Source organism: Notechis scutatus, chromosome Z, assembly GCF_049901735.1.
Source record: "Notechis scutatus isolate UNSWTSFEM ecotype Mainland chromosome Z, rNotScu1.2, whole genome shotgun sequence".
Taxonomy (NCBI): Eukaryota; Metazoa; Chordata; class Lepidosauria; order Squamata; family Elapidae; genus Notechis; species Notechis scutatus.
In genome coordinates, this window is record NC_142025.1 from 124,014,899 (window position 1) to 124,041,651 (window position 26,753).

Consider the following 26,753-nt stretch of genomic DNA (forward strand, 5'->3'; position numbering starts at 1 on the left):
GCATATAAGCAAGAGAACAGAAAGAAGAAACCTTTGTATTATATCTAATAATGTATTTTGAATGAGTGAAAAGAGAAGCAATTTTGTTCATCTAAAATTTTCTACATCCTTATATACCTTGCCTGGAAGATGTGGTTCTCTCTATTTGTCTGCCTGTCTCCTCCATCATCTCTGATTTAAGAGCTTAGTTTCTTTACGGCATCTGAGACACAATTGAGGTATATAATAAAGTACAAAAGAAAACAGTATTAATTTTTAAAAAGAAACTAAAACCAAAATGTATAGACACATTTATAATATTTGCATTAATGATAGAAGAGAAGGAAGAAATTAACTTTGCTTTAGGGAAATATCTGGACTATTTATATCAAAAAGAGTTTTTCATCATATAGGGAAAAACATTTAATTGAGCTCTATGGGCAAGCAAGGATCTAAGCTACAAGTCACGTAATTACCAGCCCTTAAAATCTAACTCAAAATTCACTTGACAGTCTAATCCCTAAAAACTACCAGCATGTCCTTGCTTTTGTGTTCACCATTAAAGTAGTCAACAAGAATCCCGATCTGTTACCCAACAACACATTAGGGTCCCAGATTTATGACAATGCTTACAATTCATGGAGAACCACTTGGACCACTTTGGATCTTCTCTTTCTCAGACAAGGGGATCCACTCAATTATTACTGTGTCACTGAAGAGGAAGTCATGACCACTATTGGGGGACTCACATCAGAAAATTCTATTCACATGGCCAACATCTTAAGTACTTACAAGATTCTACAGGTAAGTCCTTGGAAATAGGTAAATAGAAGGAAAAGAAGAGTAACTGTCAAGTCTCGGGGTAAAGGTAAATTCTTCTATTGTTTAAACTATCATTTTACATCTATGTGATTTCTAACTCAGGAAAGAAACATGTAGATAGCTGCAGGATTGAAATGTAAACTTGAGAAATCAAATTTCTTTCATATACTCTTTAGAAATTCCAAACTCAATACACTGATTGATTGATGGTCTCATTCTGTGCTGGGATTCAATTTTTTTTACTATTGGTTCTGTTGGCATGGCTTGGTGGGCATGGCAGGAAAAGGATACTGTAAAATCTTCAGTCAGAGGTGGTATTTGCCAGTTCTCCGAACTACTCAAAATTTCCGCTACCGGTTCTCCAGAACTGGTCAGAACCTGCTGAATACTACCTCTGCTCTTACTATGTGTCATCAAGTTCATTGACTCTTAGTTCATTAAAAGCATGAAAAGTGTTTTCAACTATGATTATTCCCTGTCAAGAAAAGAAATACTAAGAAGCTACACTTTGTATGTTGGAAGGATAAAAACCTAAACTTGGGAAGTCAAATTTCTTCCATAACTTCTTTATAACTCTGTTATTCTGAATGATCAATTCATTTGCTTGTTTGATTGGGTGCCTTCAAATCAGTGTTGACTCTTAGGAACCACATGTTTATTTATTAATCCTATTTGCATATCTGCCCATCTCACAAAAAATGACTCTGGATATTACATAATAGTTAAAAGGGAAATTTCTCTAACATGCTATTTCGGGTCTTCCACAGATGCACCATAGAATATGTTGCCAAGTCCATCCATCTATGAAAGAACATACTAAAAATTCTAGAATATTCAATAATTTTTTAGGGAATATTAATAGACATTTTAAAAAGTTTATACAAAATTAAATGTTTTTGACATAAAATGTAAAATTCTTTGACGTCAAAGAATTAGCCCAGGCTAATTATGACTCCTCTGACCCCATTTTGGGAGACAAAATTACTTTTCCTTCTTTTTAACGCATGATCTCCAATGAAGCTCTTCAATATATGGAGATTGTTCAACTTCTGAGATATTTTGGATGGAACTGGATTAGTCTACTTATAAAAATAGCAAAACATTTTCTTTGAACTCTGAGATCCAACCACTTGCAACATAATATTTGCATAGCTTGGATACAATTGATACCATTAATGTCTCTATATTTATCAAGAGTGATAGATTTGTGAGATAAATCATAGCAATTTATTCTGTTGTCACCCAGGATGAAATCAATGTGTACATTGTACATGGAAATTGTGATGACCCAGGGCGTGGCACAAAGGCAACACAATCAAATAAGCAAGAAGAGTCCCTTTATTATCTCCAACTTTGTCCCCATTGTCCAGGGTACTTTCAGCTGGAGAAAAGCTCTCCCAGGAACAGCCTTTAACTGGAGAAAATTCAGTCCAAAACAAGGTACACAAAAATTGTAACTAAAAATCTAAACAAACCAAGCTGCAGTAATTAACTTGACAGGGCAGGATAAGGAATTTCAGACTTGAAAGCACAGCAAAACTCACACAGTTGGGAAGATGCCAGGAAGACAGATAAGCCATGACAAGACCAACAAGAAAATTCACGATTTTCTCCCAACAGTTTGCTATGTGCAACTTCCCTTTTTAAACACTGTGTTCCCAGCTGCAGCTAATGAAGGGAATCAGGGCCCTTTCCTCTCCTGTAAGCCATGCAACTTGCATTGCTCCCTTTTCTGTTCCTGTGTGCCATAGGATGAAGAGGGGCTGGGCTTGGGTCTTCCTCTGAATTCCCTCTCCCTTGCTCAACTTCTTCCCTGCTCTTCCCAGCCAGACTTTGCCCTTCCCTAGTTTCCTCCACAGCCAACAGAGCCACACTCCCACTCCCTGTCAGCTGCTCGGCCTCCCTCTCAAAATCAGATTCCAACCGGGGCATGACAGAGATACTCAGTCTCTGGAGGGATTGCAAGTAGCTTTATCTTCAATAAATATTAGTGATAACAAGCCTATTCATAAGATGGGAATAGATTTCATTGCTCTAAACCAGTGGTTCCCAAACTTTTTCAGTCCACTGCCCCCTTGGTGGTACAAACTCATCCTCAGTGCCCCCCACTCAGGGGCGGGATTTAAATTTTGGTGGGCATGGCATAATTTGAGGGCATGGCCTGCTTGTCACATGACTGGGTAGGCCTGGCTTGCTGGTCACGTGACTGGGTGGGCATGGCTTGCTGGTCACATGACTGGGTGGGCATGGTTTGCTGACTGGCAAACCAAATACAAGTGGTCCTCACTTAATGGCAGGTTGCTTAGCAAGTGTTCTAATTTATGACTGGCCTCCCCAGAGCTACTTGACCTGTTTTTGGAATTTTGACAGCCATGCACACACATATACACACACACTCCCTTCTAACCCAGCTGGTTGGACTAGATATCTCATTCACTTTCTCCTCCCTCCCTTTCTCTTTGTTTCTTTCTTTTCTTTTCAGTCCACCTCCCCCTTGGTGCTACAAACTCATCCTCAGTGCTCCCCACCCCCACCCCCTATAAACAGCATTATTCAGAATAGCGGTTGCATGACCCACCAAAGAAGATAGTAACATTCAAAATTGTAACAATTAATTGCACATTTATTCAAAATCCAATTTAAAAATCTTTTAAGTTAATGTTAATTCAACAAAATTGTTGAACATGATTCCAGTGATACCAGGTTTTCAAAGTCTGATAGTCATTTATCAAGAACCTTAGTAACTAGTAACTTGGTAAACTCAGTAAAATTTAAGAATTTACTGAACAGTGAAACAGTTACTCATGCGATGGATGGGCTTGATGAAGTGATACCAGTTTCCTCATGTCTGGTTTTAAGTCACTTAGCAGGAGTCTTAAATCACCACGTTCAGTAATCTGGAGTCGATTTCTTTGGTTGGAGAGAAGTTGGATGACCACACTGAAACAACGTTCCACCAAATATGATGTTGGAAATGCAACAAGGAGCTTCTTAACTACTGTCCATAGTGCAGGATAGCGATCAGAAATTTCCTTCTGTAACCAAAACTCTTGGTACGATTTCTTAAACTTTGGCTTCAGCTCAATGTCATTTTTCAGTTTTATTAGTTGTTCCTCCACTACCTCATCTTCCTCAGTATCTAAAAATGGATTTATCACCCAATCTGGAATTTCCATCAAAAGATCCTGATACCGCTCAGACATATCTTTATGCAGCATGTCCAAATGGTCACAAAAAACATGCAGATCATCATCTTGTATCCCACCTTTCTTTTCTAGCTCAGACAAGCTTGGAAATTGGTATAGCTCATGACGGCCTATATTGCGCTTAAATAGAGCTAACTTTGAAATAAATGTAGAGATAACAGATTCGGCCTTAATAAGATAGACTTCATTTCCTTGCAACTGCAAATTCACTTCATTGAACTTTGTAAACAGTTCTGATAAATAAGCAATGTCATGCCTGATCTCTTTGAGTTCATCACTAAGCAAAGCATTCTTGCCTTCAAAAAACTCCACAAGTGTCAAAAAGATTGTAAAAGTGTCTCAAACAGTTGCCTTTTGATAGCCAATGAACTTCTGTATGAAGCAGCAAATGATCAAAATCTTCATCATTCTCAATACAGAGCTCTCGGAATAGTTGATCATTGAGAGCATGTACTTTAATATTGTTCACTGCAGTAATGAGTGTGTAAAGACTTGTTCAAGCGATCACTGAGGTTTTTTGCAACCAGATGTTGGCGATGAATCACACAGTGAATGGTAAAGACATTTGGCACTGTTTTTTTCAAGTAAGCAACACACCCACAGTAGCCACCAGTCATTGACAGTGTTCCATCAGTTGCACAAGCAAGTATGTTGGTTAGTGGAATTTTCTTGTCTTTGAAGAACTGTTCAACAACATGAAATATTGACTCCCCTTTAGTATCTGTATTTAGTTGCCTCGCAAATAACAACTCGAGTCAAACTTTCATCTTTAATAAAGCGCACATAAGCAAGAAGCAAAGATTCATTGCCTGGCAAAGTTGATTCATCCAGCTGTAATGCAAAGTCTGTTGGGCGTAGTATGCTGCACAATACATCTTCTACATTCTCAGCCACTTCATCTGAGTCTTTGAACTGAATTGTTGCTGAGAGGAATTGTCTTAATTATATCATGTGGTGACTTATGCAAAACAGTACTCAGGAGCTCACTAATGGTTGGTAGGATGAGTTCTTCACCAATAGTATGTGGCTTTCCAGACTTAGCAATCAGCAATAAAATGTTGTATGATGCACGCAAATCATCAGTGTTTTGTTGGGAAGCATTAGAAAACATGTGAGACAGTGTTGGGCGCTTTTGAAAATTGTCACAAAGTGATGGAAAAAAAGTTAGATTCTTGTCTGCCTTGTCGAGATGTGCCTTCTTCAAATGTTCATTCAGTCTGGAAGGCTCCATTGCCTCATTAGAAAATACTTTCCCACATATTAGGCACTGTGGCAGCTGCTGGTTTGATGATGCTAGTGTAAATCCATACTTCAGATACTCAACACTATATTGTCTACATTTCTTCTTTGATTTTTCTGCTTCTGCCATTTCTGCTCCGAAAATCAGAATATTTACAATACGTGTGTGTTCACATCTGGTTTGAAAAGAGTTACAGTTGCGGGGGGGGGGGTGTTAGTAGAAACCTGCTTTTTTAAACCAAATACAAGTGGTCCTTGCTTAATGTCCAGTTGCTTGGCAAGTGTCCTAATATTTATGACTGACCTCCCCAGAGCTACTTGACCTGTTTTGGAGTTTTGACAGCCATGCACACACATACACACACACTCCCTTCTAACCCTGCTGGAGCAGGTCATTGGGTTAGAATCGGCAAAGCATCTCTGATTAAATCTAGTAGTGAATAGAATCTAATCAGAGATGCTTTGCTGATTCTTGTTCATTTGTTTTACGTCTGAGTGGAGCAGTGCACCAAATCAATGGGGTGAGCCTGAGAGAAGGAAAGAGAGAGAGAGAAAAGAAAGAGAGAGGTAAAGAGAGAGAGAGAAAAGAGAGAAGAAAAGGGAAAAGGGAAAGAAAGAAAAAGGGACAAAGAAAGAGTGGGGGAGGGAGGGAGGGGAGGGAGAGAGAGACAGAGACAGAGAGACCTGATGCATCAGATCGAAATGAGGCCTAGTTTAGAGGCCCTTTCCCACATTGAAACATCTTTGCCAGCATCTTTGCCAGCACATTGAAACATCTTTGGCTTCTATTAATTAAAGGTTTTGTGGATGAAACATGGCCAAGACTATCAGGAAGCTCTCACATTTTGTTGAAGCTTAAACAGGATCCATTGGACCAGACCTCCACCCTAAAAAATTACTTTTCCCCAATGTATTATGGTGCCAATTCTGAAGAAGGCAAACCCAAAATGTACTGGTAAATTACAAGAACACACACACTCCCTTCTAACCCTGCTGGAGCAGGTGATTGGACTAGAATAAATATCTCATATTTCTCCTCCCTCCCTCCTTCTTTATCTCTTTTTCTGTTCCTTCCTTCCATCCCCCCTTTCTTTGTCCCATTTTCTTTCTGTCCCTTTTCTCTTTCTTTTCTTTCTCTCTCTCTTTCCCTCTCTCAGGTTCACCCCATTGACTGCTGCACTCTCCGGTGCAAGGGGCTTAATGGGGTGAGCCTGCGGGGCCTCCCCTTGAACGCAGCTGCAGCGGGACATTTGAAAAGGAGAGCAAAGCCACTCTGGCTTTCCTCCCTTTTTCAAACATCCCGCCACCACTGCGTTCAAGACAGGCATGTCGGGAAAGTGGAGGGAAACTAGAAGGCAGGTCGGGAAAGTGGAGGAAAGCCAGAGTGGTTTTGCTCCCCTTTTCAAACATCCTGATGCCACTACGTTCAAGGCAAGCACATCGGGAAAGCAGAGGAAAGCCAGGGTGGTTTTGTTCCCCTTTTCAAACATCTCACCACTGCTGCTGTGTTCAAGGCAGGGACAGCGGGAAAGCGGAGGAAAGCCAGAAGGCACGTCAGGAAAGCGGAGGAAAGCCAGAGTGGTTTTGCCCCCTTTTCAAACATCCTGCTGCTGCTGTATTCAAGGCAGGCATGTCGGGAAAATGGAGAAAATCCAGAAGGCACGTCGGAAAGCTGAGGAAAACCAGAGCGGCTTTGCTCTCCTTTTCAAACATCCCGCCGCCATTGCGTTTGAGGCGAGGCTCCGCAGGCTCACCCCTGCGGGGCCTTACCCCGAATGCAGCAGCGGCGGGACATTTGAAAAGGAGAGGAAAGCCGCTCTGGCTTTCCTCCACTCCCGCTGCCACTGCGTTCGAGGTAGGCATTGGGGAAGAGAAGCTGGAGAGTCTCCCTGGCTCTCTGTTTGCAATGGACATGCTTGTTTGGAGCTATGGCATTTACAATGTTGTTTATCTTGTGGCACATTCACTCCATGCTTTGCATTCCTGGAGAAAGAAACAGGGGAGGCAGGAAGCAAAGTCAATGGAATCTCCAAAAAATTCATCCATGGCAGGTACTCATAAGTAAATTGGTCAATTAATTGAAGAGGCCAAAATAGATTAAAAAGAAAAAAAGAAACTGCCTGACAGTTTCAATGAAGCCAAATTCACCACTTTCAGCATGTTGGTGTTTTGCACTGTTTGGATATCCTTCATTCCCACCTACAAAGGGAAATTCATGATAGCTGTGGAAATTTTCTCACTATTAGCCTCTACTATTTGATTTATTGTATTTTCCTTCCCAAATGTTACATTATTATAATTACATCTTGAACTAAATAAAAAGGAGCAATTGGCAAGGGAAAGGAATGATTGATGTTGCTTGAGAAGGAATTAGGAGTGGTAGTTCAAAAATGGAAGTAGAAGGTTACCAGTGTGGATGAAAACTACTGCCCCTGAAAAATTTGCTAACTCACCTGTTAGCTGAATAGTTCAGAATTATTGAATGCAAATTTTTGGTTTTTTTCTAAATAAAAAACTTTTTCAAAATCTGCATCATGGCTGAAAAAGGGCATCCCTGAAAAGATTCAGTGTTAAGATTGGCCTATTTGTCTGGTGCAAATTTTAGCATTATGTAATGCTAATTATGTTATTATTATTTATTTTATTCATTGAATTTATATTGCCACCTATTCGCACATGGCGACTCAAGGTGGCTTACAGAATATAAAACCTCATTTAAAACAATAAAATCAGTAAAAATAATCAAATAAATTTATAATCTAATCTATCACACACACACCAACCCCCAATCCCTGCCCCAGCTATAGATCACATGAGCCATTTAATGGGCTCCATCCCACTCTGGGTATGTAGCTTTTTAAAAACTAATTGACTATCCCTCTTTGTGGCTATATATATTGTAAGGTTACTTTGTGCAGTTTCTATGGTTATCTTGGCAATTTATCTGTTTCATCTGAGTCTCAATTGATTGTGTTATTGTGTACAATGTTGAAAAGGGTGGGAATCTTATTTAGATTACACACAGGATTGACCATTACACAATTAGACTGAAGGCATTTGTGATTGGCACAGGTAGCAATGCCTCAGATAGAAAGTCCATAAAGAGAGTGGTAAGGACAGCCAAGAAGATTGTAGAAAGCTCGCTTCCCCTCATTCAGGATACTGCTTATAAGTGCTATGTGCTTAGAGCTTAAAGCATTATTAGAGACCCCACATACCCACTTTACTATCTGTGTCTGTTGCTCCCCTCTGGGAGGAAGTTTCGAAGTGTTTCTAGAAGAACTATCCAATTCTGTAACAGCTTTGTTCCCTATGCCATCCATCTGGTAAACTTGCAAGATTCATTTTTCTCGGAATGTACATGTATACATTCGAACTATACTGTGTTGTTTCTCTGTGTCATATAATATATGGGGTATGTGGGTATATGCATATTTATTATTAATTTTATTTATTTATTTATCATGTTATGTAATATATATTGGAGGTGATCACTCTTTGAGAGCTGTATATAACAAAATTTCATTTTAATGTATGCCAATTGGTGTACATTTAAAGTGACAATAAAGATATTCTAAGTTTAAGTCTAAATATAAATTAGATAAAATCTTATTTAATAAACAAGATCAGTTGTGGAAAACCCATGCACTTTATTTCTGAATGTACTTTCCAGTTTATTAGGCAAAGGCAAAGGAGTCTTCATCTAGAAAAAGTTGGGCACATTTTTTCTCCTTGCTATTGTGTATATATGAAGTTTCTTACATTAAGACTCTAGAAAGAGTGCAGAGAAGAGCAACAAAGATGATTAGGGACTGGAGGCTGAAGCATACGAGTAACAGGTTGCAGGAAGTGAGTATGTCTAGTCTAATGAAAAGAAGGACTGGGGGTGACATAATAGCAGGGTTCCAATATCTCAGAGGCTGCCACAAAGAGAGGGAGTCAAGCTATTCTCCAAAGCACCTGAGGGCAGGACAAGAAGCAATGGGTAGAAACTAACCAATGAAAGAAGCAACTTAGAACTAAGGAGAAATTTCCTGACAACTAGAACAATTAATCAGTGGAACAACTTGCCTCCAGAAGTTGTGAATGCTCCAACACTGGGAGTTTTAAAAAAGATGTTGGATTACCATTTGTCTGAAATAGTGTAGGGTTTCCTGCCTAGGCAGGGGGTTGGACTAGAAGACCTCCAAGGTCCCTTCCAACTCTTCTCTTCTCTTCTCTTCTCTTCTCTTCTCTTCTCTTCTCTTCTCTTCTCTTCTCTTCTCTTCTCTTCTCTTCTCTTCTTTCTCTTCTCTTCTCTTCTCTTCTCTTCTCTTCTCTTCTCTTCTCTTCTCTTCTCTTCTCTTCTCTTCTCTTCTCTTCTCTTCTCTTCTCTTCTCTTCCCTTCCCTTCCCTTCCATTCCCTTCCATTCCATTCCATTCTATTAAGAGCCCTGGTGACATAGTAAGTTGAAATTAGCTTGCAAACTGTGCCCAAAGCCTGGTCTTCAATCCTGAAAGGGCTCAAGGTTTATTGAACCTTCTGAGGATGGAAGGATGGACCAGATTTTGGGCACAGTATGCAAATAAATGTAAACCACCCAGAGAATGCTATAAAGCACTTTGGGCAATATACAAGCCTAAATGTTATTGCTATTAAATTAAATTAAATTAAATTCTTTGGCCAATTATATGTCATGTTCTTTTCAGCTCGATCATAGGAATTCATATATTATTCATGCTGCCCTAGAAATCACACTAGTCTTTTTCCGGATGAGCTGCTCTTTCGTATTCAGCTCTGGCCTCAGCATGATGATGTAGCACTTGGGCAGGAAAATGCAACCTAATAAACCACCACCTGAGGCCAAGATAGAAAAGACTTCCACAGCCACCATGGATTTCCCCTTAGTGCTCAAGTAGGTGGGCACAAAGGATACCCAAACACTGCAGAATCCCAGCATGCTGAAGGTGATGAGCTTGGCTTCATTGAAAGTGTCGGGCAACTTCCGGGCAAAGAAGGCCACCGTAAAGCTGATAAGGGCAAGAAGCCACATATAGCCCAGCACAACATAAAACATGATTTCAGAGCCCTCGTTGCATTGCACAAAGATCTCATCCATCTGGGAATGCATGTCCAACTCTGGGAAAGGGGGAGAAATGGCCAACCACACAGCACAGATGCTTGTTTGAATAAGGGAGCACAAAACAATGACTGAGATGGACAGCCTTTTTCCCACCCACCACCTCATGCGGTTCCATGGCTTTTTGGCCATGAAGGCCAGAACCACAGTGAGGGTCTTAGCTAATACACAAGCCACCGCAATGGAGAAGACAACTCCAAAAACTGCTTGCAGACTGTCCCTGGACATCCGAGGAAGAGGAAGGAGCAAAGAAAACACAGCAGGAGTGAGAAAAGCAGGGTGCAGTTGATAGCCCAATTGTTGGCTTTGACGATGGGAGTGTTCTGGTGGAAGATGAATGTCCCCATCACCACAATTGTGATTACAGCAAAAGAAACAGCAAAGCTGGTCAGGACTTCTCCCAGGACTTCTTTGTAGGATAAATAAGTGATAATTTTGGGAATACATTGATGGTGTTTCTCATTTGGATATTGTTCTTGCGGACACCTCTCACATTGGTTGGAATCTAAAAAAATATATCTAAAAATGCTACATATTGAATTGAATTGAATTTTTAATAATTATGCTTTCCTGAAGCTGTTTTTAGAGAGAAAAAAACCTCTTTTAAAAATTTTGCTTTAAGAAAATATTTTAAAAATATTTTTGTATTCAGTAGATCATGTTTCTTGAACAACAGATTACACAGTTAAATAAAGAAAAGTTTTTACTTAAAAAAGAAGAAAGAGAACAAGGCTAGTGAGAGATCCCAATCAATCTATGTTTCATGGCCCCATCTGAGTTTGAATTAGAGGTGGAAGATGAATAGTTTGCAGGGAGCAGGAAAGTGGCTTGGTTGCCTGTGGAGGAAACTGGGGAAGGGTGGGCAGAGCAGAGGAGAGGTAGGACAAGGTAGAGGCAGTTCAAAAGAAGAACAAGGCCCACCCCTTCTTCATCCTAGGGCACGCAGGGAAGAATGGAGAAGGGAGCAATGTGAGTTGAATGGCTTATGGGGGAGGAAAGGGCCCTGATTCCCTTCACAAGGCACACCTGGGGATGGAGTTTAAAGGAGAGGCAGATGGCTGGGGGCAGTTGTCAGGAACAAATGTTGAGTTTATCTAGTGTTGGCTTTTGTTATCTGACTTCCTGGCATCCTCCCAACTGGTTTGATTTACTGTCGTGTTACTTCACTTCTGGAACTCCTTATCTTGCACTGCCAGATTTATTACCCTATCTAGCCTTGTTGGATTTATAGTTTAAAGTTTTCTCTTTATAAAGTTTGGACTGGACTATTTGCAGCCAAAGGCTGTTGTAGGTTGGTGGGAGAGTTTTTCTCCAGACCAGAAAGTAATCAGGGCATTGGGGGCAAAGTTGGAGCTAATAAAGTGACCAATACTTATTATCTGAATGAGTTCCCTTTGTGCCATGCCCCAGGTCATCCTACTATGCTTTTCTTTAAAACTATATTCAAGAACCCCAGCTTGGTTAGAGCACAATGTATTTTTAAAGAAATATAGTTTTTTTTTCTTACCAATCATGCTGGAAATGCTGCCCTCTGAACACTCAACACAGTCATAGCAGCAAACCTGTTTCCCCTCCTTAATTAATTTCCGGTGTCCAGGATGGCAACTTTCTACATAGGTGGCAGAAGGTGGTGTCTAATGGGAATGGCAAGAGTAAGGAATTAAAATGGATTACAATCAAGGTTTGAATCAATCAGTCAGCAGTCATTCTCGCTTGTTATTTCTAATAATGCAAAATTTGGAATTCCTAGGAGTGATTGCTAGATTCACTCAGAGGAGCAGTTAACATCCCAAAAATCTTTGAACTGCTATTGAACATTTGAGTAGAAATCCCTTCATGACCCCTACACAGCACATAAAGGAACTTGAGATGTCCTAAAGGGGATCATAAAAGTGTATGTTTCTCATAATCTTAATCAGCTGCTTTAAATTTAAATAGTAATAAGAAAATCCAAAATAAACTTGCAATGTGTGGGAAATAGTGTTGAAACTGCTGAACTGATGGCAAAAATATTCCTATCTAGCTTTTGCTATCCTTTTCCAATTATCCCTGCATTACATTGCCTCTCAAGAGTGGTATCCTGTACAGATTGTCCAGGTTTCTGAGCATACTCAGTTATCAAAAAACCACCTGCCAATTAGGAGAGTGATACAGGTGTGGCAAGCACAGGACTTGGTTATTGTCCAGCTTTGGTCTATTTCCACAGTCTCTCTGTAGCATTTTGTGATGAACAATAAAATGGGATAGCACAATAGTCCAATCTTGCCTGTTTTTCAAACTACACAAGCACTTGTGTCTGCTGAAAAGTTAATCAGTTCTCTGAAAAAATAAATTTACTATATTTTTCAAAGCACGTCACTTGAAAAACCCACTAAACTTCTAAAAGGCCAGCAGCTGTCCCCAGACTTTTGAATTGGCTTTGGGAAACAAAACATGATATTGGCAAGAGAAATATTTCCTGCAAAACTCCAGGGAAATGCGGAGTTTATATTAGCATGAAGTGGAAAATAAGTGTATGACCTTTTTCATTCTTTGTCTCTCACCTGATTCAAACATTGACTAAAAAGTCAGATTAAACACAACAGGAAAGTCTGCCTGCCTGCCTGCCTGCCTATATATCATCCATCCCTCCATCCATCCATCTATCTTTCTTTCTATCTATCTCTAGATAAAATCTTTCTTTTACTTGTTTGTATTATTGTAACTACAATTTTTAACATTTTTTAAAAGGAAAAAGGTAAATCCTCCCTTCAGTGTTAACTTTCAAAAGGTGAATCTTCCACCTCACTAATCTCTTAAGAAGCCATGAATCCCAGTGACCAGAGCTCTCTTTCCCTACAATCTGAAAGTATGACGTAGAACTGAGAACTTCTTCTTTTTTCCAGGATACAAAAGTGTTCTAACATCTTTAAGAAGATATCAGATGAGCTTGGAACCACTGTAATATGAGTTAAAGAAATTATCCCCATGAATATTCCACAAATTGAGAAAATATCCCCATGTTTTAGTTGATTTGTTTAACTGACCTGCTTAAATTTGTGATTCCATACAATGGCAGTTGTATTTATGGTGAGGCCTTCCTTTTGAGAACTCTGAAGTTCAATACGTCCAACTTGGACCTTCTGAAAGGATCGATTGGGGAAAGTAATCAAGTTGATGATATTGTATGCTGCTGCCAGGTTTCCATTCTCATTGAAAGCTATTTCTTCCCCAGCACTATTGTTGAAATGGAGGTTTTTCAGAAATAAACGAAGCTAAAAGATAAGAGAGTCAAGTGAGAAATCGGTGTCAATAGCTGTCAATAGAATGTACAGTTCCATGCTGTGGTTTACCAAATGGTGCTCAACTAATTTATAATGAACATCCAAACTTTTGAGTTAATAGTATTTGTTTTTATGTTCCAAAGGCATAATTTTATTTTGCTGGACTACATTCACATTTTATGTTTAAGTATTATTAATAGAGATTTTGTTAGATATATTGCATATATGAATTTCATGAGGAATAATAATTATTGTTAAGTAATATAACAGAAGAATAGAATAACAGAGTTGGAAGGGACCTTGGAGGTCTTCTAGTCCAATCTCCTGCTCAAGCGGGAAACCAATTCAGATAAATGGCCATCCAATCTCTTCCTGTAAAACCTCCAGTGTTGGAGGAGCCACAACTTCTTGAAGCAAGTCATTCCACTGATTAAATGTTCTAACTGTCAAGAAATTTCTCCTTCGTTCTACGTTGGTTTTATCCTTGATTGGTTTCTATCCATTGCTTCTTGTTCTGCCTTCAGGTGCTTTGGAGATTGGATTGACACACTCTTCTTTTTGGCAGTCTGTTATATATAATGGATATCACAACAAAACATATTTATTGGAGTTCTGTTCCAGAAAACATGATTAAGAAGTTCTGTTATGACCTTGGTAGATTAAATCAGCTTTTTTTCAGGCATGGGACAGAAAATGCTTACATCAAACATACCTTAGAGAAGGCAATTATTGCCACTGTATCCTACTTCTGCCCCCAATTTCATTGATTATTTTTATTATTTTGCAAAATTCTTACTTCTCTCTACTTTATTGAATTTTTCTTTTGCTACTCAACTACAAAATGCTGCAAAAATGGAAGTCCTCTACTCGATTTGAGAGGTTTTTTTGGATTGAAGATTGCAAAGGAAACAGAAGGCCACTGGGAAAAATTTACTTCCATATATCTAACATAATTTCTGTAAATAAAAATCTAAATTGTCACAGGAATAAGTACTTTCAGAGGTTTCCACCAAGCCTTTAAACAACTAAAAATTACAAATTTGAAAGACAAAAAGAACAAGTATAAAAAGTTGGAAAGAGGGGAACCCAATTAAGGCAGAATATCAGCAAACTGCCCGAGTCTGGAAAAATGAAATAAGGGAACCTAAGGCTCCAAATAAACTATGTCTTGTGAAAAAAAACATCTTCAATTAACATGTAAAAAAACAGAAAAAAGTCAAGGAAACAATTGGTCCACCAATGGGAGAAAATGGCAAGATGGTGATGAGCAATAGGGAGAAAGAAGAAATGCTTAATTCATTATTATTTTTTTGCATCTATCTCTGTGGAAGAGGGAAAAACAGCTCAACCTATAAAAAACAGAACTGTGAAAAACAGATTAGGAACACAACTTAAAATAGATAAGAAAATGGTAAGAGAATACTTGTCCACCCTAGACAAGTTTCAATCACCAGGACCAGATGGATTACACCCAAAGGTTCTGAAGATACTGGCAGACGTGATCTCAGGACCAATGAACTATATCTTTCAAAGATCCTGGAGCACCAGAGAACTACCAGAGGACTGGCAAAGAGGTGATGTAGTTCCCATCTTCAAAAAAGGGGGAAAAGATTAATCTAGGACACTACAGATCTAACAACCTGACCAGGAAAGATTCTGGAAAAGATGGTCAAGGAATGAATCTGTGAACACCTAAAGTCAAAAGAGTCATAACCAAAAGCCAACATGGGTTTGTGAAAAACAGATCATGCCAGGCAAACCTTATTGCATTCTTTTATTAATCTACTGGATCCCTGCCTGGATTGCCCCATGACTATGTGGGAAAAATGGAGAGGAACCTAGCTACCAGATTACAAGAACACAAGCAAGCAGTCAGATGAGGAGACCTCATCTGGTAGCCTCACATTGCAGTGAACAAGGACACACATTTTGTTGTAAATCAATAAAAGTAACTAAGCCCAAATGCAAAGCAGGTTTTGAAAGCCTGCACACTTGATTGGTCCTTAAACAACGAACAAGGATTGGTCCATAACAAACCCCTGATTTGCCAATATTAGGACACTTCTTATTGGTTATTAGTTGAACTTGTTGCACTTATTATTGGCTAATAGGGTAGCAGCCAACCCTATAAAAGGGTTACTGCTGCCCATAGCCTTGCTCTGTTCTGTTCTATCTACTGTTATTAAAGAGTTGAAGTCACTGGTCAGATGTCTGGTCTCCATTATTCTCCAAACTTAACACTGGCGACGAAGGTGGGATACGGAGACCGAAGAGCTGACTGATCTACAGAGCAACCAACAGAGCACGTGGTCGAACACGCACTATCAACGGCAACATGGCCAGCGGTGCCGTACCACCCGCTCCATTTGACCCAGAAACCGAAGACTGGGAATCGTACATGGATAGGTTCCAGATGTTTCTGGAGACCAACAATTTGAAAGACGCAACAACCAGCAAAAAAGAGCTATATTTCTAACCCACTGCGGGCCTACCGTGTTTAAAATGGCAAAATCACTTGCCAAGCCAGCAAGTAAAAGCGATGGACTGGGACGTCCTCGAGCCTTTGCTACGGGCCCACTACGCGCCACCGTGCCAACCTTAGTCAGAAGACACGAATATTACCAGAAGGACCAACGGAAAGGCGAAAGCCTTGCCAATTGTTGAAATGGAGGTTTTTCAGAAATAACCTCCGAAGCTAAAAGATAAGAGAGTCAAGTGAGAAATCGGTGTCAATAGCTGTCAATAGAATGTACAGTTCCATGCTGTAGTTTACCAAATGGTGCTCAACTAATTTATAATGAACATCCAAACTTTTGAGTTAATAGTATTTGTTTTTATGTTCCAAAGGCATAATTTTATTTTGCTGGACTACATTCACATTTTATGTTTAAGTATTATTAATAGAGATTTTGTTAGATATATTGCATATATGAATTTCATGAGGAATAATAATTATTGTTAAGTAATATAACAGAAGAATAGAATAACAGAGTTGGAAGGGACCTTGGAGGTCTTCTAGTCCAATCTCCTGCTCAAGCGGAAACCAATTCAGATAAATGGCCATCCAATCTCTTCCTGTAAAACCTCCAGTGTTGGAGGAGCCACAACTTCTTGAAGCAAGTCATTCCACTGATTAAATGTTCTAACTGTCAAGAAATTTCTCCTTCGTTCTCACGTTGGTTTTATCCTTGATTGGTTTCTATCCATTGCTTCTTGTTCTGCCTTCAGGTGCTTTGGAGATTGGATTGACACACTCTTCTTTTTGGCAGTCTGTTATATATAATGGATATCACAACAAAACATATTTATTGGAGTTCTGTTCCAGAAAACATGATTAAGAAGTTCTGTTATGACCTTGGTAGATTAAATCAGCTTTTTTTTCAGGCATGGGACAGAAAATGCTTACATCAAACATACCTTAGAGAAGGCAATTATTGCCACTGTATCCTACTTCTGCCCCCAATTTCATTGATTATTTTTATTATTTTGCAAAATTCTTACTTCTCTCTACTTTATTGAATTTTTTCTTTTGCTACTCAACTACAAAATGCTGCAAAAATGGAAGTCCTCTACTCGATTTGAGAGGTTTTTTTGGATTGAAGATTGCAAAGGAAACAGAAGGCCACTGGGAAAAATTTACTTCCATATATCTAACATAATTTCTGTAAATAAAAATCTAAATTGTCACAGGAATAAGTACTTTCAGAGGTTTCCACCAAGCCTTTAAACAACTAAAAATTACAAATTTGAAAGACAAAAGAACAAGTATAAAAAGTTGGAAAGAGGGGAACCCAATTAAGGCAGAATATCAGCAAACTGCCCGAGTCTGGAAAAATGAAATAAGGGAACCTAAGGCTCCAAATAAACTATGTCTTGTGAAAAAACATCTTCAATTAACATGTAAAAAACAGAAAAAGTCAAGGAAACAATTGGTCCACCAATGGGAGAAAATGGCAAGATGGTGATGAGCAATAGGGAGAAAGAAGAAATGCTTAATTCATTATTATTTTTTTGCATCTATCTCTGTGGAAGAGGAAAAACAGCTCAACCTATAAAAAACAGAACTGTGAAAAACAGATTAGGAACACAACTTAAAATAGATAAGAAAATGGTAAGAGAATACTTGTCCACCCTAGACAAGTTTCAATCACCAGGACCAGATGGATTACACCCAAAGGTTCTGAAGATACTGGCAGACGTGATCTCAGGACCAATGAACTATATCTTTCAAAGATCCTGGAGCACCAGAGAACTACCAGAGGACTGGCAAAGAGGTGATGTAGTTCCCATCTTCAAAAAAGGGAAAAGATTAATCTAGGACACTACAGATCTAACAACCTGACCAGGAAAGATTCTGGAAAAGATGGTCAAGGAATGAATCTGTGAACACCTAAAGTCAAAAGAGTCATAACCAAAAGCCAACATGGGTTTGTGAAAAACAGATCATGCCAGGCAAACCTTATTGCATTCTTTTTATTAATCTACTGGATCCCTGCCTGGATTGCCCCATGACTATGTGGGAAAAATGGAGAGGAACCTAGCTACCAGATTACAAGAACACAAGCAAGCAGTCAGATGAGGAGACCTCATCTGGTAGCCTCACATTGCAGTGAACAAGGACACACATTTTGTTGTAAATCAATAAAAGTAACTAAGCCCAAATGCAAAGCAGGTTTTGAAAGCCTGCACACTTGATTGGTCCTTAAACAACGAACAAGGATTGGTCCATAACAAACCCCTGATTTGCCAATATTAGGACACTTCTTATTGGTTATTAGTTGAACTTGTTGCACTTATTATTGGCTAATAGGGTAGCAGCCAACCCTATAAAAGGGTTACTGCTGCCCATAGCCTTGCTCTGTTCTGTTCTATCTACTGTTATTAAAGAGTTGAAGTCACTGGTCAGATGTCTGGTCTCCATTATTCTCCAAACTTAACACTGGCGACGAAGGTGGGATACGGAGACCGAAGAGCTGACTGATCTACAGAGCAACCAACAGAGCACGTGGTCGAACACGCACTATCAACGGCAACATGGCCAGCGGTGCCGTACCACCCGCTCCATTTGACCCAGAAACCGAAGACTGGGAATCGTACATGGATAGGTTCCAGATGTTTCTGGAGACCAACAATTTGAAAGACGCAACAACCAGCAAAAAGAGCTATATTTCTAACCCACTGCGGGCCTACCGTGTTTAAAATGGCAAAATCACTTGCCAAGCCAGCCGAAGTAAAAGCGATGGACTGGGACGTCCTCGAGCCTTTGCTACGGGCCACTACGCGCCACCGTGCCAACCTTAGTCAGAAGACACGAATATTACCAGAAGGACCAACGGAAAGGCGAAAGCCTTGCCAACTACGTCGCAGACCTCCGCAACCTTGGAGGCCTCTGCGGATTCTCTAACTTAGAAGAAGCCCTCCGAGACCGCCTAGTTCTGGGCCTAGAAGACGGCACGATCCAGAGAAAAATCATGGCTAAGGGGGACATCAGCCTCACCGATGCCCTTAAAAAGCCACTGCAGCGGAGGCGACCAAAAAGTCGGCAGCCTGAATGCGCCGCACCAGCGCACCGCCACGTCAACTCGCCAAAGATACCTCGCCTTGCTCAGAGAGACACCGGTATCGACTCACCATGAAGACCTAGAATCCCCATCAGAAAGCGATGAGGAAGAGGTCAACCGACTCCGAACGGAACGAGACCAGTTCACACAACACTCATCTCGACCTTGTGCAGGATGTGGAGCGAATCACCACGATCCAGCTGCAAATTCCTCGACGCACTCTGCCGCGTTTGCAGGAAAAGAGGTCACATCGCAAAGGTTTGCAGAAGCAAACAAAACTCCAACTCCAAACCCCGACAGGCGAATGCCAGTCTTCAGAATTTTTCGGCACACCCCGAAACAAACTGAATCACCAATGGGGAAGCCACTCCTACAGAAACAAACCGTCCACCACTTCCACCAGGCGGGAAGAAACCAGGCGGAAGAGACCCACCAGACAATTACCATAGGCCACGCTACATCCCTTGATGCCGGGAAAATCAGAGTAAAGGTCGCTATCGAAAACAAACCTTGTGTAATGGAGGTGGACTCAGGATCATCTCTCTCGATGGTGTCCTGGAAGACGCTTCAACAGCTCATTCCGATGATTCGCCGCCAAGACCTCAACCCTCAAAGGGTTATACTCAAAGATTACCAGGGTAACCGAATTCCCGTTGTCGGGTCCCGCCGATTCAGGTCTCTTTCAAGGACCACACCGTCGCACTGCCACTGACTGTCGTGGACCGTGACCGGCCTAGTCTTTTAGGCCTGCAATGGTTTCGACCGCTTGGAATCACTGTAGCTGGAGTCCACCGTGCCGAGAGCAACGATTGGGAGGAAGCCCTCGTGCAAGAATTCCAAGACGTTTCGCGAATGGACTAGGCAAGTACAAGGGGACCCGATCTCATTTAACTTGAACCCTGAGGTAGCACCCATCCGCCTTAAGCCGCGTCGGGTGCCGTTCGCCCTGAAACCTAAAATCGATGAACAACTCGATAAGCTAATAGAACAGGGCGTGCTGGAACCCACCGACCACGCCCGGTGGGAAACCCCAATAGTGACGCCTATCAAGCCTGATGGGTCACTGAGAATTTGGAGAGTACCGGGCCACCCTAAACCATGCACTTCAGCAAAGTGCGTATCCAGTGCCGGTAGTGCAACACCTGCTCCATTCCTGGGCGGCGGGAAAGTTTTTGCTAAATTAGACCTAGCGCAGGCATATCAACAATTGCCTGTAGATCCGGCCACCGCAGAGGCGCAAACTCGTAATCACGCATAGGGGCGCATTTAAATGCAACCGACTCCAGTTCGGGTGAGCGTCGCTCCAGGAATCTTTCAGAGCTTAATGGAAAGGCTGTTACAAGGAATAAGAGGGGTCATACCGTATTTCGACGATGTACTCATCGCCGCCCTAACAGAGACATTCTAGAAAAAGCGACTCCGAGTGGTCTTACAAAGGTTCCAAAACGCAGGCCTCAAAGTTAAAAAAAATAAATGCCAGTTATGTACCGAAAGGGTGGAGTTTTTAAGATACCTCCTGGACAGTCAAGGAATCCATCCCACTGAGGACAAATTAAAGGCAATTAAGAAGGCCCCCACTCCAAGGAACAAGGCAGATCTACAGGCGTTCCTTGGACTTATCAATTTTTTTTTTTTAAACAAGTTTTATTAATTTTTAAAAACACACAAATTATCATTATTCATTACATGTTTAAACCTTTTTTCATTGTAAATTTAACAAGTCAGATAAATTATGATTCTGTTTTAAACCGTTTCCATACAACATACCAAAACCTCTTATTCAATTTCTCTTTACTTCTCTTTACTCTTATTCAATATCATTGTTATTATTTCATCTATTTCTTTCTGACTTAATTACCATTATTCTCATTCTATATTTCTACAAGTTTTTACTAATTCTCCCCCCCAGAAAAAACATATACACACAACACACAAAACATAAAAAAAAATCTTTTTGGAAAGTAACTTGGACCCAGGTGTCTCTCTCTTCATGGACTTCAATTATATTCATGCTCATCTTACATATCATTACTTATTTTATTTACCATTCTAAGCCTTCTATATTAACTTCTCCACATATTTCACCCTTCTTAATTCTATCTTAATTAATCATCTTAGTTTGAATCATTATATTTGTATCTTTTGTCCATTTTTTATCATCCCTTTGTCTCATTCCTCATAAAAAAGAAGAAAATAAGTTTCTCCTGAAATCATTAATCAGAGTATGATGCCTTTCTATCTCCCCCTAAGTTAGTCAAATTAATCTTTAAAATAATATCCAATACCCAATCCGATTTTGCTTGGTACATTCTATCTAACTAATACATCCAAAATAATTAAGTACATAATTAGACAATAAATCCAAATATTAAAAAAAGATACTATAATAAAAATTTTATAATAACATCAATACCATAATCTTATTAAACTCTTTAATTAAAACAGTATTCTAAACCTCCCTATTATTAAATTTTAAAGCCAATCATTTTTAAACATTTTAACATTTTAATCTCTTATCAACTCTTAAACCATTACAATACTACCATCTCATCTTATGTACCTTGCAAAATCTTTTTTTTAAAAAAAAATTATACTTTATCCATTGTCCATAAAAATTTCTTTTTTCCATTTAATTTCAAAACATTGTAGCTTTTCTCCACCTTTTCCCTTTCTTTCTTCTCCCAACAAACCTTTCTACCCCCCTTCTTCTAACCTCTGCCTTACCGGCTTCCCTTCTCTGTCGTATTCCTTTTCCCTTTTGTTTACTATCATCATATTGGTTTTGCACTTTATTTTTCCCTTTCTTAAATGTTTTTTAGATCTTAAGTCCTTTAGTTTTCTTCTTTTCTCTCTTCCTTCTTTCTTGATCAAATTCTGAGATTCATTAAAGATGGCTCCTTCCTTTCTTTCTTGTTCCTCTGCTGTCTTCATCTGTTGTAATGTTTGTTGATAGTTAGTAAGCGCCATTTCTAAAAAAAAGGAAAGCTTCTTCCACACCATCTTTACCATTTTTTTGCTTGTTCATATTCTTTTCTTAGTTCCTCAACAGAAAGAGCCATTATAAATCCTTTCTTTCTTTTCCCTTCTTTCTTCTTACAACAACCAGAATATTCAAAAGAAAATAAAAAAAATAAAACAGTCCCAAAGTTATCAGTCAGTCCAAACCAAGGCAGAGTTCTCACTTTCTCCTTCTGGGGTAATATCAATCAAAAAGAAAGAAAGTCCAAATCTGTTTAAAATCTTATTGCAATATCTTCTAGTCTTCAAATCCTTAAGGCATCTGCTCCAACAAAGTCTTAACATACAAATATTTTCTTTTTAATCCTCTCTCTTCCCACTCATCGCTTAAAACCAATTTTCACCTAAAAAAATAGGTTTCTTAACATCCAATTATTTATTCCGTAGGAAAAGAGGGAAAGCTATCCTTTCAGCACCTTCAAGCAGCCGCTTTTTCCTCTTCTGGCAGGTATTATTCAGAAAGTCATACTTTTCAGGAATTTTATTAAATATGTCTTAGAGTCCTAGGAGCCAAGAAAAACTTTCTCCTCTCAAGCACTTTCTCCACTTCCTCCTGCGCATTCTTACCCGGCTGCCAGCTTCTTTGTGGCGGCCATTACGGACCGCCGCTGCACCGTCCTGGGAAAAGGGGGTTCTGCCGGCCGGGAGGGGTCTGCAACACCCCACACCCTTCTCCGGATCCCCCAACCTTCAGCTGCCCCTGCAGGGCAGCCTAGCTCGTACCCATCTGGGTCGGAGCCCAGAAGCGGCTAGCGCGGCAGGGATCGCGCAGCTTCGCAAATCCCTGCCGCTAGCGAAGCCGACAAACCGGAAGTCCCCGACTTATCAATTTTTATAACGTCTTTTTACCCAATAAAGCAACGGTAGCTGAACCATTACATAGACTCTTAGACAAAAAAGCAACGTGGGTTTGGGGACAACGTGAACAATACGCTTTCCAACAAGTAAAGAAATTGCTAACTCTGATTCTGTACTTATGCAGTACAATGAGACTCTGCCGTTAACTATTACTTGTGACACCTCACCTTTTGGGGTTGGAGCAATCCTGGCCCACATATTACCGAACGGAGCAGAAGCTCCCGTCGCGTTTTTCACGAACTTTAGCTAAAGCTGAAAGAAATTATAGTCAGCTGGATAAAGAAGCTTTAGCTATTGTGGCTGCACTTAAACGATTTCATGAATATGTGTATGGGCGTGCGTTTACAATAATTACTGATCATAAACCACTACTGGGGATTATTGCGGGTAATAAACCAACCCCGTATATATTGTCCCCCAGAATGACCCGCTGGTCTGAATTCTTGGTGGCGTACATAACCACACCTTGCAACACCACCCGGGAAATCAATTCTCCACGCTGATGCATTGAGCAGAACACCGCTCCCAGAATCGGTTGAAGATCCAGCCCCAACCATCACAACGCTGCAAATTGAGACTCTACACGCGCCGCCATAGACGGCGAGAGACATTGCCCTCGAGACAAAACGAGATCCGGTCCTGCAACACATCCTACGCTGGGTTGAACGTGGTTGGCCAACAGAACAACTATCACCTGAATGGGCGCCTTTCAAAGCCCGCCAAACCGAACTGTTTTCCCAAAAGGGCTGCATCTTGTGGGGCGATAGAGTCGTAATCCGGGCAAACTGCAACAAACTGTTTTAGCGGTATTGCACGACGGACATCCGGGCATCGTGCGGATGAAAGCACTCGCACGGAGCTACGCCTGGTGGCCGGGAATCGACAAAAGAATCGAGGCCTGGGTCGCTACTTGTCAACGTTGCCAGGACGTCAGCAACGCCCCACCTAAAGCAAGCCCAACCGAATGGGAAACTCCGAGGGGACCATGGTCCCGTATTCATATTGACTTTGCGGGACCTACAAAGGGCACACTTTCCTTATTACAGTCGATGCCTATTCAAATTGGCTCGAGATCCATCGAATGAACACAACTACAACGGACTCAGTTATCAACAAATTAAACAGGTTATTTGCCACACATGTTTTTCCGGATGTTCTCGTCTCGGATAACGGCCCACAGTTCACAGCATTACCATTTGAACAATATCTTGCTGACCGGGGCATCCGCCATGCGCTAACCTCGCCCACCGCACCCTGCGCCGAACGGACGTGCAGAGCGCATGGTACAGTTTGTAAAAAGACCCTCCACGAAATGGAATTCGGAAACATCGAGGAGAAAATCAATCGAATTTTATTGTTGCAGCACATCACGCCCCACAGCATTACCAACAAAATGCCCGCCGAACTTCTTATGGGGCGGAAACTACGATCGCACCTCGACCGGCTCCACCCGCATACGCACCCGAAAAGCCTTTTGGCTCCAGCAGCAAATGCCGGGAATTTAAGGTAGGCGATTTAATCTTTGCCAAAAACTTCTCCAGCGACCCTTTATGGATACCCGCAACCGTCACCCACCTCAGGGCCTAGATCTTACCGCCTGCTAACAGATGATGGGAGGGTGTGGAACGTCACATAGACCAATTCCGTTCGAGATTACCACCCAGCACCCATGGCTCCCGGGTTCACCAACTGAGGGGGAGGAAATATCGAGGAAATTGACTTCGATATGACAGATAGCAGGCCAACGGAAACCCTACGGCCCAGCGAAGTACCGGGAATTGAAGCGGGAGGAGTTGACTTTCCAGGGGACATGAACACGGGGAAACTGAACTGTGAAACCCGAAGAAACATTAACAGAGACATTCTAGAAAAAGCGACTCGAGTGGTCTTACAAAGGTTCCAAAACGCATGGCCTCAAAGTTAAAAAAAATAAATGCCAGTTATGTACCGAAAGGGTGGAGTTTTTAAGATACCTCCTGGACAGTCAAGGAATCCATCCCACTGAGGACAAATTAAAGGCAATTAAGAAGCCCCCACTCCAAGGAACAAGGCAGATCTACAGGCGTTCCTTGGACTTATCAATTTTTTTTTTTTTAAACAAGTTTTATTAATTTTTAAAAACACACAAATTATCATTATTCATTACATGTTTAAACCTTTTTTTCATTGTAAATTTAACAAGTCAGATAAATTATGATTCTGTTTTAAACCGTTTCCATACAACATACCAAAACCTCTTATTCAATTTCTCTTTACTTCTCTTTACTCTTATTCAATATCATTGTTATTATTTCATCTATTTCTTTCTGACTTAATTACCATTATTCTCATTCTATATTTCTACAAGTTTTTACTAATTCTCCCCCAGAAAAAACATATACACACAACACACAAAACATAAAAAAAAAATCTTTTGGAAAGTAACTTGGACCCAGGTGTCTCTCTCTTCATGGACTTCAATTATATTCATGCTCATCTTACATATCATTACTTATTTTATTTACCATTCTAAGCCTTCTATATTAACTTCTCCACATATTTCACCCTTCTTAATTCTATCTTAATTAATCATCTTAGTTTGAATCATTATATTTGTATCTTTTGTCCATTTTTTATCATCCCTTTGTCTCATTCCTCATAAAAAGAAGAAAATAAGTTTCTCCTGAAATCATTAATCAGAGTATGATGCCTTTCTATCTCCCCTAAGTTAGTCAAATTAATCTTTAAAATAATATCCAATACCCAATCCGATTTTGCTTGGTACATTCTATCTAACTAATACATCCAAAATAATTAAGTACATAATTAGACAATAAATCCAAATATTAAAAAAAGATACTATAATAAAAATTTTATAATAACATCAATACCATAATCTTATTAAACTCTTTAATTAAAACAGTATTCTAAACCTCCCTATTATTAAATTTTAAAGCCAATCATTTTTAAACATTTTAACATTTTAATCTCTTATCAACTCTTAAACCATTACAATACTACCATCTCATCTTATGTACCTTGCAAAATCTTTTTTTTAAAAAAAATTATACTTTATCCATTGTCCATAAAAAATTTCTTTTTTCCATTTAATTTCAAAACATTGTAGCTTTTCTCCACCTTTTCCCTTTCTTTCTTCTCCCAACAAACCTTTCTACCCCCCCTTCTTCTAACCTCTGCCTTACCGGCTTCCCTTCTCTGTCGTATTCCTTTTCCCTTTTGTTTACTATCATCATATTGGTTTTGCACTTTATTTTTCCCTTTCTTAAATGTTTTTTTAGATCTTAAGTCCTTTAGTTTTCTTCTTTTCTCTCTTCCTTCTTTCTTGATCAAATTCTGAGATTCATTAAAGATGGCTCCTTCCTTTCTTTCTTGTTCCTCTGCTGTCTTCATCTGTTGTAATGTTTGTTGATAGTTAGTAAGCGCCATTTCTAAAAAAAAGGAAAGCTTCTTCCACACCATCTTTACCATTTTTTTGCTTGTTCATATTCTTTTCTTAGTTCCTCAACAGAAAGAGCCATTATAAATCCTTTCTTTTCTTTTCCCCTTCTTTCTTCTTACAACAACCAGAATATTCAAAAGAAAATAAAAAAAATAAAACAGTCCCAAAGTTATCAGTCAGTCCAAACCAAGGCAGAGTTCTCACTTTCTCCTTCTGGGGTAATATCAATCAAAAAGAAAGAAAGTCCA

The 26,753-nt window shown here is 39.9% G+C and overlaps 2 pseudogenes; one reads left to right on the plus strand and one right to left on the minus strand.

The window, feature by feature from the left end:
* The window catches only part of LOC148129229 (vomeronasal type-2 receptor 26-like), a 119,071-nt pseudogene that overhangs the window by 3,718 nt on the left and 88,600 nt on the right, over window positions 1-26,753 (plus strand).
* The window catches only part of LOC113427822 (vomeronasal type-2 receptor 26-like), a 33,973-nt pseudogene continuing 17,181 nt past the window's right edge, over window positions 9,962-26,753 (minus strand).